Source organism: Chinchilla lanigera, unplaced genomic scaffold, assembly GCF_000276665.1.
Source record: "Chinchilla lanigera isolate Chin_1 unplaced genomic scaffold, ChiLan1.0 scaffold00081, whole genome shotgun sequence".
In the NCBI taxonomy this organism is placed as follows: domain Eukaryota; kingdom Metazoa; phylum Chordata; class Mammalia; order Rodentia; family Chinchillidae; genus Chinchilla; species Chinchilla lanigera.
The window spans coordinates 5,170,192-5,184,283 of record NW_004955482.1 but is presented as its reverse complement, the minus strand read 5'-3'; the positions used below and the strand labels follow the sequence as shown (position 1 = coordinate 5,184,283).

The window sequence follows — 14,092 nt, the reverse complement described above, 5'->3', positions numbered from 1 at the left end:
CTGCAGCCGGCGCCGCTGTGTGTTTTCCAGCGTCTGCGTCCGGGCGGAAGCCGCCGAGCATCCTGCCCAGGTGATGAGGGACGATCCGCGCGCCCCGCGCACCGGGCTGCCGCCGCTGGACGCCTCCATTGTTTGACCACAACAAGGGCCGGCGCTCCCAGGTAAACCGACCGGCCGGCGAGTTCCCCGCACTTCCAGCCGGGGCATTCTCTGCTCCCCGGGACTTGACTGCAGTTTCCGTGCTGTCCCCTGCTCTGATGCATTCAGTAGCTGCCCCACGTCCTCCCGTCCAGATTCGCCGCCCGTATCTCTGCCAGATCACCTCTCATTTCCTCAGAACTCGGCTCCTTTGTGAGACCTTCCTTGTCCAACTCCAACAACTTGATCTCGAGGAGGAGCCTGCTCCGCACGGTTCGAGTTGATAGTTTTGCTTATTGGCTGTCTGGTTACAACAAAGGGGACCCGCTATTGCAAAAAAAAAGAAAAGAAAGAAAAGAAAACCAAGCTATTGCTTTTTCTAGTGAACGTTTTGTGACATTTAAACAGTTAGTTGTTTCAACAAGACTGAACTCTTTTTGTAGTGCATTTTGTCTCTTTTTCCTAGAGGGTGCCCTTCCTTTGTAGATGCATAGCTTTTTAGAGCAGAAAAATGACCTTGTTCTGTCTACCGGCTAATTTAGAATTTAAAAATTAATAGTAGATGCGTAGAGCTGGACATTTCCTTTGTAAATAGGAAGGTATCACAGGTGGTGAAAGTCCTTTGGCTATCAACCTGTCTCCAAGGACTTTCGTGTGTGTGTTGTGTGTCCTAATAGATGTTTTAAAATACTTTTATATAGTACTTTGCCTTCTTGGACCGTGTTAACAAGTACTAACCAACTAGTACTCTTTTGGTGTTAGCATAGTTATTTAATTGATTTTCGAGAACTGCTGCGTCGCGTTACATAGTTTGGGTAGGCTGTAGTTTAGCCGTTTCCCAGATTGATGACAATTTCACTTTTAACATTAAAACAGGTTTGTTGGGTGGTGGTGGTTCTCTGATGAGATGAAATTTTCGTGAGGGAGCCCAAGTCTATACTAGTTATACAGGGGCCAGGTGTTTATGATGGAAGTTCTCTCTAGTTACCAATTTATATGTGGGAACTTCCTCTCCCCCCCCCCCCCCCCGGGGTAGTTATGACTGTACTACTTACCAGTCCTGTGACCTTGGGGAGGACACTTAGTCACTCCCAGCCTCAGTTTCTGTAAACGGCGATAGTCCCTGCTGTGTCTGCTCCACAGTAATACCATGTGAAAGTGCTTGGTGGAATGTGAAGTGGTAAAAAAAAAAAAAGATTGGTCTTACTAGTCTTTGCAATCTAAAAGTTGTTCATTTGCCATATAATTTATATTTTTTCATCACATATATCACAGAATATTAGAGATTGGTAACTGAGTGCTTTTAAATTTGTGACTTTGTTGCAGCTTTTGTCAGATATTCTAGCGACTTCCTAAGGAATATTTGGTGAAGCACATGGTGCTTTTTTACATACATTAAAAATAAGCACATAAATTAGTTGACTATGAATTGACTTAAGCAAATTGAACGCTGGGTAAAATTTAATTCTAAAATATAAACAGAATTTTTTTCCTAGTGATGTGAATTGTATGTGTATTTTTCTGTGGCATCAGCAGATTCAAATTAGCTTTTATGTCCCTTCAGGGAAAGTGGAATGTAGGCTGCATGAGAAATTTTACCTATTTATCTACTGAGTAAGTGATGTGATGGACAGCATTTGAAGGTATAAGAAATACAAGCGGGTTTTGTAGAGTTTTTTTCCTATTAATATATATATATATGAGAGCTTCTAGTGTGGCCAACAAAATCCACCTGTCCCTGTTGGGGTTTGTGTGGTCTGTGGAGGGAGGGATGAGAAGTTCATTGCAGGACTGCTGGTCTAGTCTCAGACTGCAGTGTCTGTTGGGAAAGTGAGGGAGCTCTTACTGTGAGAGCAAATGAAATCAGGGACCACATGGGAGACTGGGAAGAGGGTGCTCCAAAGAAGACTTTTTTGCAGAGGTAAGATTTAAGCTGAGATTTGAAGAGTGTAGGCGTGGGAGTCGAGTGAAGTCGTGGGTAATTTTCCAGGCAGAGGAACAGCAAGTGAGAAGGCCCTGAAGGGGGAAAGTTTTGCCCATTCCGGGAATTGAAGGAACACTGGTGAGGTGGTGTGGGGAAGGAGAAGGGAGGTTAGGCTGGGGGCCAGATCATGTAGGGTCTTGCAGGGGAGGTTAGGGATGTTGAGTTTTATCCTGAGGGAAATGGGAAACCATTATAAAGGTTGGGTTTTAAGCAGGGGAGTGACCTAATCAGATTTGCATTTTTAAACAACCACTCAAGTTGCCACGGGCAGAATGGAGGATGTGGGTGGAAAGTGGAGAACAGGCAGGCTATTTCACAGGCTGTCTAGGGGAGATATGGCTTGTGCATTGGGGTTCACAGTGAGTTTACACAGCCAACTATAAAGTCAAAGCAGATTTATTTTTGAGACAGGGTTTCACTATGTAGTTAAGGCTGGCCTTGAACTCTATGTAGCCTAGGTAAGCCTTGAACTTGATGTGGTCCTCCTGCTTCAGCCTTCTGAGTGCTGGGATGACAGACATGTGTCACTGTGCCTGGCTCAAACGTTTGATTTGGTTTGATGTTTTAGACTTTTGATATTTAAAAGTCCTAATTTCTTTCTTTAAAAAGGTAGACCTGAATAAAAGTAGGAAAAAATAAAACATTTTTCAGTGGAAAAGCACAAAAAAAGTTAAACTAATTGTCCATACTAAACAGAAAATGAAATTAAAAATTGGGACATTATATAACATAGTTTTTTGGTAAGTTTTGACACAGCCATAACGCATAAGAGTGAGGGGAGGATCTAAAATGAGGAATACTCGTAGATGCTATTGACTACAAAGAGAGTAACAGAAATGACTAGACAAAAAAGATTGATGAAATGACAGAGAATGTGATGCATGTTTAAAATTCATAGTTTTCTAAATGCCAAATATCATGTAGCAGAAAATAAAATGGAAGAAATAAGACAGGAGACTGGCTTTAACCACATTACAAAAATAACCCATAAAACCTGTAGGTATACCCTTGTTGAGACAAGCATGATCTACATGGAGGAGATCATAAAATATTTCAAGTCATCTGAAAGAATACCTTTAATGTAAAGAGAAGCCATGTTCCTGGATGTGGTAGTTAAACGTTACAGAGCTATCGTTTTCTCAGTGAACTTGACGGTAATTATGCGTTTGTTTCTGTGGGGGAAGAGGATCAGAAATTAATCACAACTGCTGGTCTAATCATAAGCTGTAGTATGGTGAGACAAACATTCTCAAATAGATTGTAGAGTCACGTTCACTAAAATGGTCCTACTAGCTTTAGGGTATCTGTTCAGCAGGTCACTGGAGTCTTCCACACCCCGGAAGTAAGCTGTCTGATATGGTAAGGTAGTACACGATAACTTAGCACCAGTGCCTCTTGGGAATGCAAACGTCTGGGAAGAAGAGTTGTGCATGCTTAGTTAGCACTGGCCTTGTGGCTGGTTGTACCTCACTGGCATCTTGTAAGGGAAAGAATCCCTGCCTTGCAGGAGGTTTTAGAATGAGGGGTAGAGACCCTGGCACCTGCAAGACACTCATATCTATTACTGTTGCTATTATAAAAAGAAAGGGAGAAAATAATATAATAAAAAAAATTGTGTGTTAGACTACATAAGAGTTGAAAACTTAAGAGGAAAAGGGAATAGAACCCAGCAGTTAAAAGCCAGAAAATACATGTGACATATGATAAGGAAAGGGTAGTATCTATAATATGTTAAGAGCTTATATGACATCTGACTAATAACCAAATGATTAGTAGTTACTCTTACAGATGAAGAAGATTTTATTCTCAGATATAGATATAAGATCTTAAGAATTGTGAACTTTGGGTGGCAGGTTGTTGGGTGATTTAAATCTGCCGCTTTATTTCTATTTATTTATTTATTTGGTACTGGGAATCGAACTCAGGACCTTGTGCTTGCCCGGCAGTGCCTTTTTATATCCACAAAGATCATACTACATATATAAAGAGACGTTCAGTTTTAAAAAGTGTATTATATCTGGAACATACATTAGCTGCATGACAAATGTGTGCATTTAAAAAAAAATACGCATAAGTAAATTTGGAAATCGCACTGAAAGTGAGTGGGACCCATTGAAAATTTTTCAGCAGGTTAAGAACAATTGGTTTATGCCTGAGAAAGATTCTGATGTTTATGCCAGGCTTAAGTGAGGAGATGATGGGTTTGGTTTTGGATGCATTGAGTTTGAGGGACTTGTAGGACATGAGGTTTTTCTTGAAGAGGATTTTTTTTGGTGGGGGGTACTGGGAATCGAACTCAGGACCTTGTGCTTGCCAGGCAAGTGCTTATGCCATTGAGCTATATCCCCAGCCATTGAAGAGGATTTGTGAAGACTGATTTTATAGTACATACATATCTTTGGCTACACGAACAGTTGGGTTCAGTGCTCACTGTTGAAATCATTGCTTCTAGATGGCCAATTTTTCCTGAGATACAACTGTGTATTAGTAAATTAGATGGGACATATCCGTCCAGCTTCACCTGCACTATATCTTTCCTGTGGAATCTTTTAAGACTGCATGACCCTGACTGCGGGTGATACCTGGATTATCTTCGGGGTCTGCTGGGCTAGACTTTGTCTGTATGAGCAGATGTTGAATTCTTTGGGTGGTTGTGGTCCAGCTGTCCATTGTCCCATGATCACAGTACTTCTGGCTGATTGGAGTGATTTCTATTGATGTGAATTGTTCTCTTCCACAGCGAGGTGGCCAGGAAATAGGCAGAGTGGAGCCTGGGCCCAGTTTGCATCTGGAAGTGCCCACCTGGCCTTTAGGGGTTATGCATAGAGACTGTGGAGTCTTCACCGTCCTTGCCACATGGCTGGGAGTGGGTGAGTGCATACAGAGCAGGAGCGGGAGATGCTGGGCAGCTCGAAGGACAAGGCGTGAGAAAGAACAGTATAGCAGAACCTGCCTCCAAAGGGAAAGGAAAGGTTCACTAGAGAGGAAGGAGCGATTCGGTTAAAATGCCACCCTTCCCTTTTTTCTGGTACTGAGAATTGAACCCAGGAGCTTGGATGTCCTGAGCAATTGCTTAACCACTGAGTTACATCCCCAGCCATTTCATTTTATTTTATACAAGGTCTTGCTAAGTTTCCCAGGCAGGCTTAAAATTGGAATCCTTATGCCTCAGCTTGTTTTTTTTTTTTGGTGGTGATGGTGCTTTGAGATAGGATCTTGTTACATAGTCCAGGCTGGCCACAAATTTGCAGTCCTTTTGTGCCAGCCAACCCCATTTGAAATGGTATGAATACAAGGACGTTCAAATAGTACAGCCTGGACTCTGAGGTTGCTTCTTGGCTGAGCCTATGAGGGTCTAGAAGTCAGCACAGCATAGACAGTCTTTCCTTCCACAGCTCTGGTTCTCCGGACTCAGCTGAGCTCCTATGTTCCCTGCTTTCAGATTCACCATTTTGGGACAGAGGATGCAGGTGCCCTTAGTGTGCATGCGCTGTCTAGCTATCCAGAAAGGAGTGGCATGAGGGTGCTCAGGTAGGGTTTTTTTTTTTTTTTTTTAAAGTAGTAGGGTTTTTTTCTGTCTTGCTTTGAGACAGGGTCTTGCTATATAATAGTTCAGGCTGTCCTTGAGCTCACTTTATAGCCCTGGCTGGCCTGGAACTTGCAAGGATCCTCCTGCCTCAGCCTCCCTAGTGCTGGGATTACAGGCATGCACCACCACGCCTGGCTCAAGTAGTAGTTTTAAATGACCCAGAGATGTGATAAAAAGATCAGGAGTAAAAGTAGATTTGGCAGATGGAAGTTGTTTAGCCAGGATTTAAGTAGTGCCACAGCAAGTCCTTGTGTGAGAATCATGCCAGGTGACTGAGGGTGATGACAAGTATTCATTGCACAGACAGTGGAAGAGATTTTTTTAAAAATTTGGAGATGTATCAAAAGCATTCAAAGTTTAATTTTAAGAAAGTATGATTTGAACTGCTTTCTGACACTAAAGTACTTCTATACTTTTATCCTAAGTCGAACATGCTGTGTCTCTTGTGTCACCTGATATATTAAAAGAAATTCAGTAAAGCTATTCTAGAGCTCATTTATTTTTTATGGCCCTGCAAGTTCATAAAATAATCATAGCTTATTTCCACATCTTATTTGCAGTGTGTTCCATGGTATTGTGACAGCTTGTGAGGAAACCCTTTTAGCCAGAGCAAAACTCTGTCCCAGAAATGATAAATTTCTACTCTTAGGTTAACAGTAAGGCAGTTAAGGAAAAGAATTGGAATTTGTTTTTCTGCTGAGTGAATGCCATTCTGTCCCCTTGCATTTCAAAATCATTTGTAGAAATGTAGTTCAAATAGGCATGATTGTAGTGGAGCAGGAGAATATTTCACTGGTTCACAGTGCTCACATCTGCCAGAAAACACTTAACCAATGTTCAGTGGCTTCTTTTTGTTGTTGTTGTTTTTTGTTTTTTTTCTGGTACCGGGAATCTAACTCACTACCTTGTGCTTGCCAGGCAAGTGCTGTGCCGCTGAGCTAAATCCCCCGCCCTTCAGTGGCTTCTTTGTATGTCAATATCATGATAGGACTAGGACCTTGCAATACGGACCACATGCACAGTTAGACCAGGGGAACCTGCACAAAGCAGGTTGTACCCATTTTCACGATGCTTGGCCCCTAGTTAGTGATAGTGGTCTAGTCCCAAGCTCTCAGTGTAAATATCCAGATTAGTTTCTGAGGGGTTGTTAGAGCGGCCCCTGCGGGCACTGGAACTGTCAGGTGTTCTATACCAGCCAGAATGAGAAGATCCAGGTTGAGATGGTTGAAGCTGGTATAGATGTGATGAGCTGGGGGGAGGGTGCGGACAGAACCAAGGTGGAGTCACAGAAGCCCAGGAGCTGACCAGGTGGCCTGAGTGTGCAGGGATTTTGCTGCAATAGCAGAACAGGGGCCAGGGAGTCAAGGAGCCACAGCAGTGTGGCCAGCAGTGTCCAGTGAGATGAAAACATAACCTGCCTTTGGTTTGGGCAAGAAGATGCTGGCATTGGGAGGAATGTCAGTGGTGCGATGGGAGAGGAAGTGGCAGGAATCAGGAAAATGGGGGCTGTGGGGAAGGCAAGTGCATAGCCATTGAGAGGGTGTAGGATTAAGTGTGGTTTCTCTTTAGTCTTTTGCATTGTATTTAGTGACTGAAGGAGGAAAAGCTAGGGAGCATGTAGGAAGAGATGTGGGGGTGCAGGCAGATGAGAGTTGGCTCTGGCCACCCTCGCGAAGGAAAGCTGCCGGGGGAGGATGATGCCCTCTGTGTACTTTACCATGGAGAAGTGACCTTGGTTTGCTGTGGCATGATGGGGACGTTCCTGTGGCAGGTGGAGGTGCAGATAAGAAATCAAGACTGGTAGTAGATGTGAGGGTATGGTGTCTCACCATACATTAGCGGTGTCTTCGCTGAGGTAGAGTGGAGTAGGACACACTTCTGGAAGGAGTAAAAGAACAGATTACAGCACCAGGCAAGGCCAGAGAAGAAGGGAGAACGTGGGGAGGAGGGCGCAAAGAGGTGTGTGAACTCAGAGTCCAAAAAAAGGACGAGAGGAATGGCCTGGAGACCTGGGGAGGGAGGTGGTGATGCGAGCAGTTGTGCGGAAGTGGTGTGAGGGTGGGGAGCCCGGCTGTGGAGGAGGTGCACAGATGGGGTGCTTTAAGGGTGCCTGCATGTCCAGGGTGAATAGATGAGCTGATCTTAGCCAGCCAGCACGCAGATGGAGAGCGGCGTCTGCGTGCACACACTGTGGGCTGTGGTCCACGGGGGCTGGGGAAGAAATGGTATTGCTGTTTGTTTTTAGCAGCATCAGCTCAGGCAGTAAGTGATTTAAATTACTTTCTACTTTTTTCAGGTTGAGACATTGCCCAGTGGAAGAGAATGTTTAGGCCTGTTTGTGTCAGTTGGGGGAGTTCTTGCCAGAGAAGAGCTGATGTGGCCAGTGTTCGATTTGTTATTCTGGCCCATGTGAAAAGTCAAGTTTTTTTAGATGTACAGGGCCATTTACCGTCATGAATGACATTTAATATTTTTGGTGTAACCAATCGGCTGGCTAACAGAAGGTAGTTGGCTTTACTTAAACTAGCTAAGACAAGATAATAGACTTAGAAGCACTAGTGCACCAGTGCAGTGTGTGTTTGAGTGGCTTCTGGGTCAGCCTGCTGGGTTTGGAGAGGCGAGGCAAAGGGTGTAAGGGTGCTCTCTCCCAGCAGCAGCTGGAGCCCAGATGTGTCTACCACACTTACTGGTGTGAAGACCTTTGGAGGCCTTTACTGTGTCATGTCACACTTCATGCTTCCCACACAAGTAGCTTCTGTGACACTATGAGGTAAGCATCTTTCGACTAGTTGTAGACATTCAACATTTATTAACTGATTTTGCAAATTTCTTGCCATATCTTCCAACAATACATCATTTCTCGGCTCTCCAGCAGCTGCAGAGTCTCAGAGGTCTTCGAGATGCTCTGAGCCGTAGGGACTGTGCCCGTCTGCTTGGAGATGAGACATCCCTGTCCTGTGGGGAGGGAGACGTGGCTGTATCTGAGTGTGTCTGGTAAGGGGAACTTGCCAGGGGCCTGCTTGTTCGTGGGGCTGAAGAGCCTCCTGGGAAAACTTCACCCGAAGGAGGGGAGGGAGAGAAGGGAGGGAGGCTCTTTTGTTGCAGGAACAGATGGACTCAGACAGCACCTAAGGAAGTGGGGTGTGCTGTAGGGTGCATGTGGATTAGGGACCTTCAGGAACCTGGCCCTGAGGCAGTTCAGTTGTCCCCAGGGACGGCTGTCTCCCGGCACCTCTCTTTGTGTCTGTCTACTCTTGCTGCCACCCAACTGACTTGGTTCTGTTCTGTATGTCTTCTGTCTGCTTCCTTGTGACTCTGGTTTGCTGTGATTTCTGGTGCCCTCTGCCGTCTTTCTGCATTCAGCTTCGTGTCTCACAATGTCGTTCTACCAGGAGTGTTTAGATTCCTGAGAGACAGGGAATCTGGTTTTGTCATTGCTGTTGTTCTAAGCCACATCCTAGGTCACAGTTAAGCTCTTGGGTCAGCTCGCTGGACTTGGTCTCACAGAAGCAGTCATGTGGCCAGTAGCAGCCTAGGTGCACCCGGAAAGCTGAGTTCCCATTGGTAGGATTTGTGACCTCTCAGGGCATGATTGTGGTGCTTAGAAAGGAAGAAGTCCCATGGCCCATATCACCTATTCTAGTTAAATTCCTCCATGTGTATTCCTGCCCTTTAAAATATACCCTATGAGCCATCTTCATTGTAAGTCAGTCCTTTGTTCCTGCAGATAAGCTGATAAGCCTAAAAATGTTGAAAGCATTTTCACTTTTCTTTTTCATTCATTCGGACAAGGCAAGGCCGTTTGTCGTAATTTCTAGGCCTCTGTTTCTTAATTAGTGATTGTGGCTGGAAAAGGCATAGTAACTTCACATAGCTGTGAGCAAGTTGGATGGTTATAGCTTTGTATCTTTAATGTATTCCTTTCTCAAAAGTTCTTGGGAGCTCTGTGGCATTCATTAACTCAGCACTGTCGCTATGTTTACACCTAGGAAAACAAGTCAATACCCTGTCCAAATGTGAACCTGGTAGCAGTTTGATACATCTGTCTTTGGTAGATCACATACCTTCAAAGGAAGAGTGAGTTCCCATACTTAAAAATAGGCCTTGGTGGTAGGGGAAGAGAAGGTAATGGGAAGGGAGGAAGTAGTGAAAGTATGTTATAGGCATTTATGGAAAAGTCACAGTGAAACCCATTATTTTGTACAATTACTGTGCACTAACAATTATAGGAAAAAATAGAATGTGGAATCTACAGTATACCTAAACTATGCAGTCACTATGGAGTTACAGCAGAGGGAAGAGGTATAGATGTAATAAATAAAGTGGTGAGAGTGATAGCTCATTTCCCTTGAGCGCTCCAGATTTGCCAGGCAATGTTTTAAGTATTCCTGCATTGACTTAGTTCCTCGCTTGTCTTATAAAGGGCTGGTGGCTTTTGGATGAAGGTTGCCCAGCACAGCTGAGGTGGTAAGGCCAGCGTATGAACCTGTTCTGTCTGGCTTGTTTCCTTCGGACTAGACAGTTGAGGAGGGCCTCTGCTGATTTCCCTCCCTGGGACTCTAGCTGATCTAGATCAGTGCCTCAATACCTGTGAACCTCCATCTGTTTGGGTAAAGCTACTGTCAGGGTCCTTGTGATCTAGCTTCCTATATCTTGGAAGGAGGTTGCTCAGATGGCTGGCTTTTCCTTTCCATCAAGTCTTGGATATTCTCATCCCTTCTTTGGCTTTCTACCCTTTGAATCTCATGTATTCATGTAAGCCCCGCATGTAAGAGCATCTGCCTGCTCTGTGAGCTGGATGGGTGATCTGTAAGAGCCAGTTCTTCCAATACTGTGCTCCTAAGCTCTCTGTAACATGAACTTTCTGCTTTCTGTGCATCTGCCCGGCAGGATCTAGGCTCCTGTAGCCCTGTAGCTGCTGTGCTCACTTCTGCCTCTTCCAGAGTGTCTTAGGGGCTCTGACTCGTGTCACTGTGGTCAGTTTCCCCCTTTGTTTTACTGTTTGTCCCACACCAGTATCCCCGTTGAATACTGTAACCCAAAGCTGTCTCACATCTCTACTGAGCAGAGCCCTTAAATTCAGTGAGGAGGAAACTCTCACGGTCTCACATTCTTCTTGGAACTTGACTTTATCTGGCTTTGAGTTCCTAGATACTGGGCTTCCTTCTTCTCTGTGGTGGGCAGAACCATGTTTGTCTCATCTCTCCTTGTTCCTCCAAGGCTTCATTCTCTTCACATCAACTGCTGGTTAGTGAGGCTTCACTCTGCTTGTCCTGCTTTCCTTTGCTGTCTTGGAGGTTGCCCTAGATCTCAGACCATCTTTTCTTCTTCCCCACAGTTTCTGTTTGCACCCAGATAGCAAAACTTTAAAAACCAGGTTCGTTGCTCCATAAGTTTCTAGTGTTTTGTCCAAAGTCTGAGCAGGGCCTTTTCCCTAAATAAGAGTTCCTGACAGTGTCCTCCAGGGCATTAGGGTTTTAAGTCAGTCTCTATGCAGACTCGGTGCTGAGAGCTATCATTCTCCCAGCACGAGCATTTCGTTTTCTTTTGAGCTTTTGGATCTGTGGTCATCTTTCAGTGATTTCTCCTTCCTTGCCTCAACTCAGGAAGGCAGCATGTGTCTTGTAGGACAGGTTTGCTCGTCTCATTGGATCACTGCTGAATGTAGTCTGAATCTCTGTGGGTTGCATAGATCTTGAACTGAACACTCTGCATGCCTAGCTGGGAAGCAAGCGAAAGGGCAGCCCATGTTTCTCACTGTCAGCTTGTGGTGTGGTGTGTGGCTTTGCATCCTTTTTCCCATTGCCAGAGGTGGATTTCTCCCTTCCCTGACTTCATCCCCACCCGCAAGGAGAAGAATTGATCAGTGAGGTAGAGGTCTTTTCAGTGGGCTCTGCCCTAGAAGGTCTGCCCCCCAGGTCGGAGGATTGAGCCCTCGTGGATGTGTGGTGTTGTGCCTCTCTCCTGGCCTGGTGCGGGAGCACAGGCTGCTCCTGAATGGAAAGGCTGGCCAGCCCCCCAACCCTCTCCCCTTGCTGAGTTAGTTTCCAGGCAACCACCGTATTTGGAAGATGGAGCCAGGTGTACTGTGGTGTGAGGGCAAATGTTCTCACTTCTCTCTCGCTGGCTCCAGTCTCTCTTGTGCTGACTTTGGTACTCTGGCCAGACTTCTTTGTTATGGGAGGTAAGACCAAAGGTTCAGGTCTAGTACGGTATCTTAGGACTTCCTCTTCATGCCAAAAGGACTTTGGTTTTAGGCTCAAGGTTGCCACTAATGTAGGGAAAAGGTGTTCGCTACATGGTCTTGCTTAGCTGTGCAGCACTGTGCTGAGAATTGGATTCACAGGCCTGGCTAATAATGTTTTGCATTTCTTAGACCTATGCACATTTCCACCTGCAGTACCTGGAAGACAGGGGTGTTTACGACTACTGACTAAATTTGTTTTTGTTTTTGTTTTTTTTCTGGTACCGGGAATGGAACTCACGACCTCGCGCTTGCTAGGCAGGCGCTGTGCCACTGAGCTAAATCCCCAGCCCCTACTGGCTGAATTTGATACCATCCTTTAGTGGCATACATTTTCAGAATAGCACTGGATCAGCCACAAGTGCCAGTTCTGAACGTCGGAAACCCAAATGGTGCCGTTTGGCGTCTGTTCGTGTGGCCATTCCTTGGTCCTTTCCAGGAGTGGGTGGCAGTTCATTTGTATCTGTGGAATCGAGGCTCGTTGGCTGGAGGAGGCGCTGCTCCTGACCTGTGCTTTATCATGGCCCTGCTGCTCGTGGCTCTCTCCCCAGACCTGCTTGTGTTCACTTGCAGACAGTACGACTTCGGAGTTGTGTCCCAGGTACAGAAATAGCCAGGTTGACCTCTTTGGGTTGGTCAGGGTCGTAGAGATGGGAAAGGAGCATGGGTAAACTACACACTGGAAAATAGTTAAGATGGTAAATTTTGTTACTTTTCTTATCACCGTTTTTAAAAATGCACACAAAAGAGTCAGAATCCCAAATGGTTAACTTTTAACCAGCAAACTGCTATGACCTCTCCTGCCCCGGCGTCCCCGTGGTCAGTCCTGCCGCTTGCCCACTCTTCCCTCTAGGCCTGGTCTGCCTTGTTCTTCCTGCAGTTACCTAGTCTGGGCCCTGTGTGACCTTCTTTGTGGCGGTAGCCTGAGTTCTGCACTTGGTTCTTTTCCTCCTGGGCCTGAACATGGGTTTTATCCCTTAGGCTGTCACTGCTAAGTGTGGGGAGAGGGGATAGGTGTCACAAGCAGGATTCACTGTCCTTGAGCCTCCTATGCTTCCTTCCATGGCCCTTCCTGTCCAGTGCCTGGCCAGGCTGGCCCTGTGAGGGGACAGGTACAGTGGGAAGGGCCGGGCAGGGGCAGAGGGCGTAGGGAAGAGGAGGTCTTATGTTTTGTCCTGTTTGTGCACACGGACCTTCAGTCTCGGTCTCTTAACGGCATCCTGGAAAAGAGTCAGTATTTTCATCCCACTCATTCATCCACCCACCCTCCTCCTCGCTGAGGGTGGAAAGGGTGCTGAATTCTATGCTCCCTGGACTGGAGGATGAGAGGGTGGCCCTGGTGACTGATGCTGGCCCTGTTATCTCTTGTGGCTGACTATGCTGAGGCTGATGGGAGTGAATTACCAGTGGTCACCCGGCTAGTGAGTGCCAGGGCAAGAATTTGAACTTAGGTCTTTGGCTTGAGAGTCCAGTGCTCTACCCACCGAGTGGTTAGGATTCTGATAGGCACTTGCCAGGCAGGGAAGATAAGCTCAGACCTGGGGCCACTCGAAGGGGACTGTTCTGGCCCATACTTCTGGCGTTCCCATGTGTGGGCTGAGGCTTGACAAGGAGCGGGGTATAGACCGAGGGAGCCCACTGAGGTCAGATTTGTGAAAACCACTTATGGTAGAGGCCACCGAGGAGAATGAGTGGGTGGCAGCGAGGAGCTGGAGACAGACACACAGGCGTAGAAGCAGCTCATTATGAGATTAGATCACCAGGTCTCCAGAAGCCTCTGCCTGGGAAATGACATTCCTGGCAAACTCGAGAATGTGTCATGCACTAATTGAAATACGGGAAATAAACAAATATTTACTGAGTCTCAGCTAGGCTCTGGGCACTCTGACAGGTACTGTCACATGTATTACCTTCTTTAATTATCCCAGCAAGGCACTGTAGACGTTATCATCACTCTGTGGGCAGGTCGGTCTGAGATCAGCCATGATCAGGGAGCCAGCGGCAGTGCCAAGGCCTTCAGCCAGCTGTGTCCTGTGTGGGTCGTTTCTGTGGAAGACTTAGCTGAAGGAAAGTGATGGAATGTGTGCCCCTGTCCTCCTGTTAGATGACTAGCACTGATCCTTCCCACATTCAGAAG

General features: G+C 46.1%; 1 protein-coding gene across 2 annotated transcripts in view; it reads left to right on the top strand.

Annotated features, from left to right (window-relative positions):
- Window positions 1-30: 30 nt before the first annotated feature.
- Window positions 31-14,092, top strand: part of Znf664 (zinc finger protein 664) — a gene marked incomplete at its 5' end in the record, with an annotated part of 37,760 nt that continues 23,698 nt past the window's right edge. For both annotated transcript variants that reach the window (XM_005403012.2, XM_013503640.1), the window contains 1 exon segment: window positions 31-161.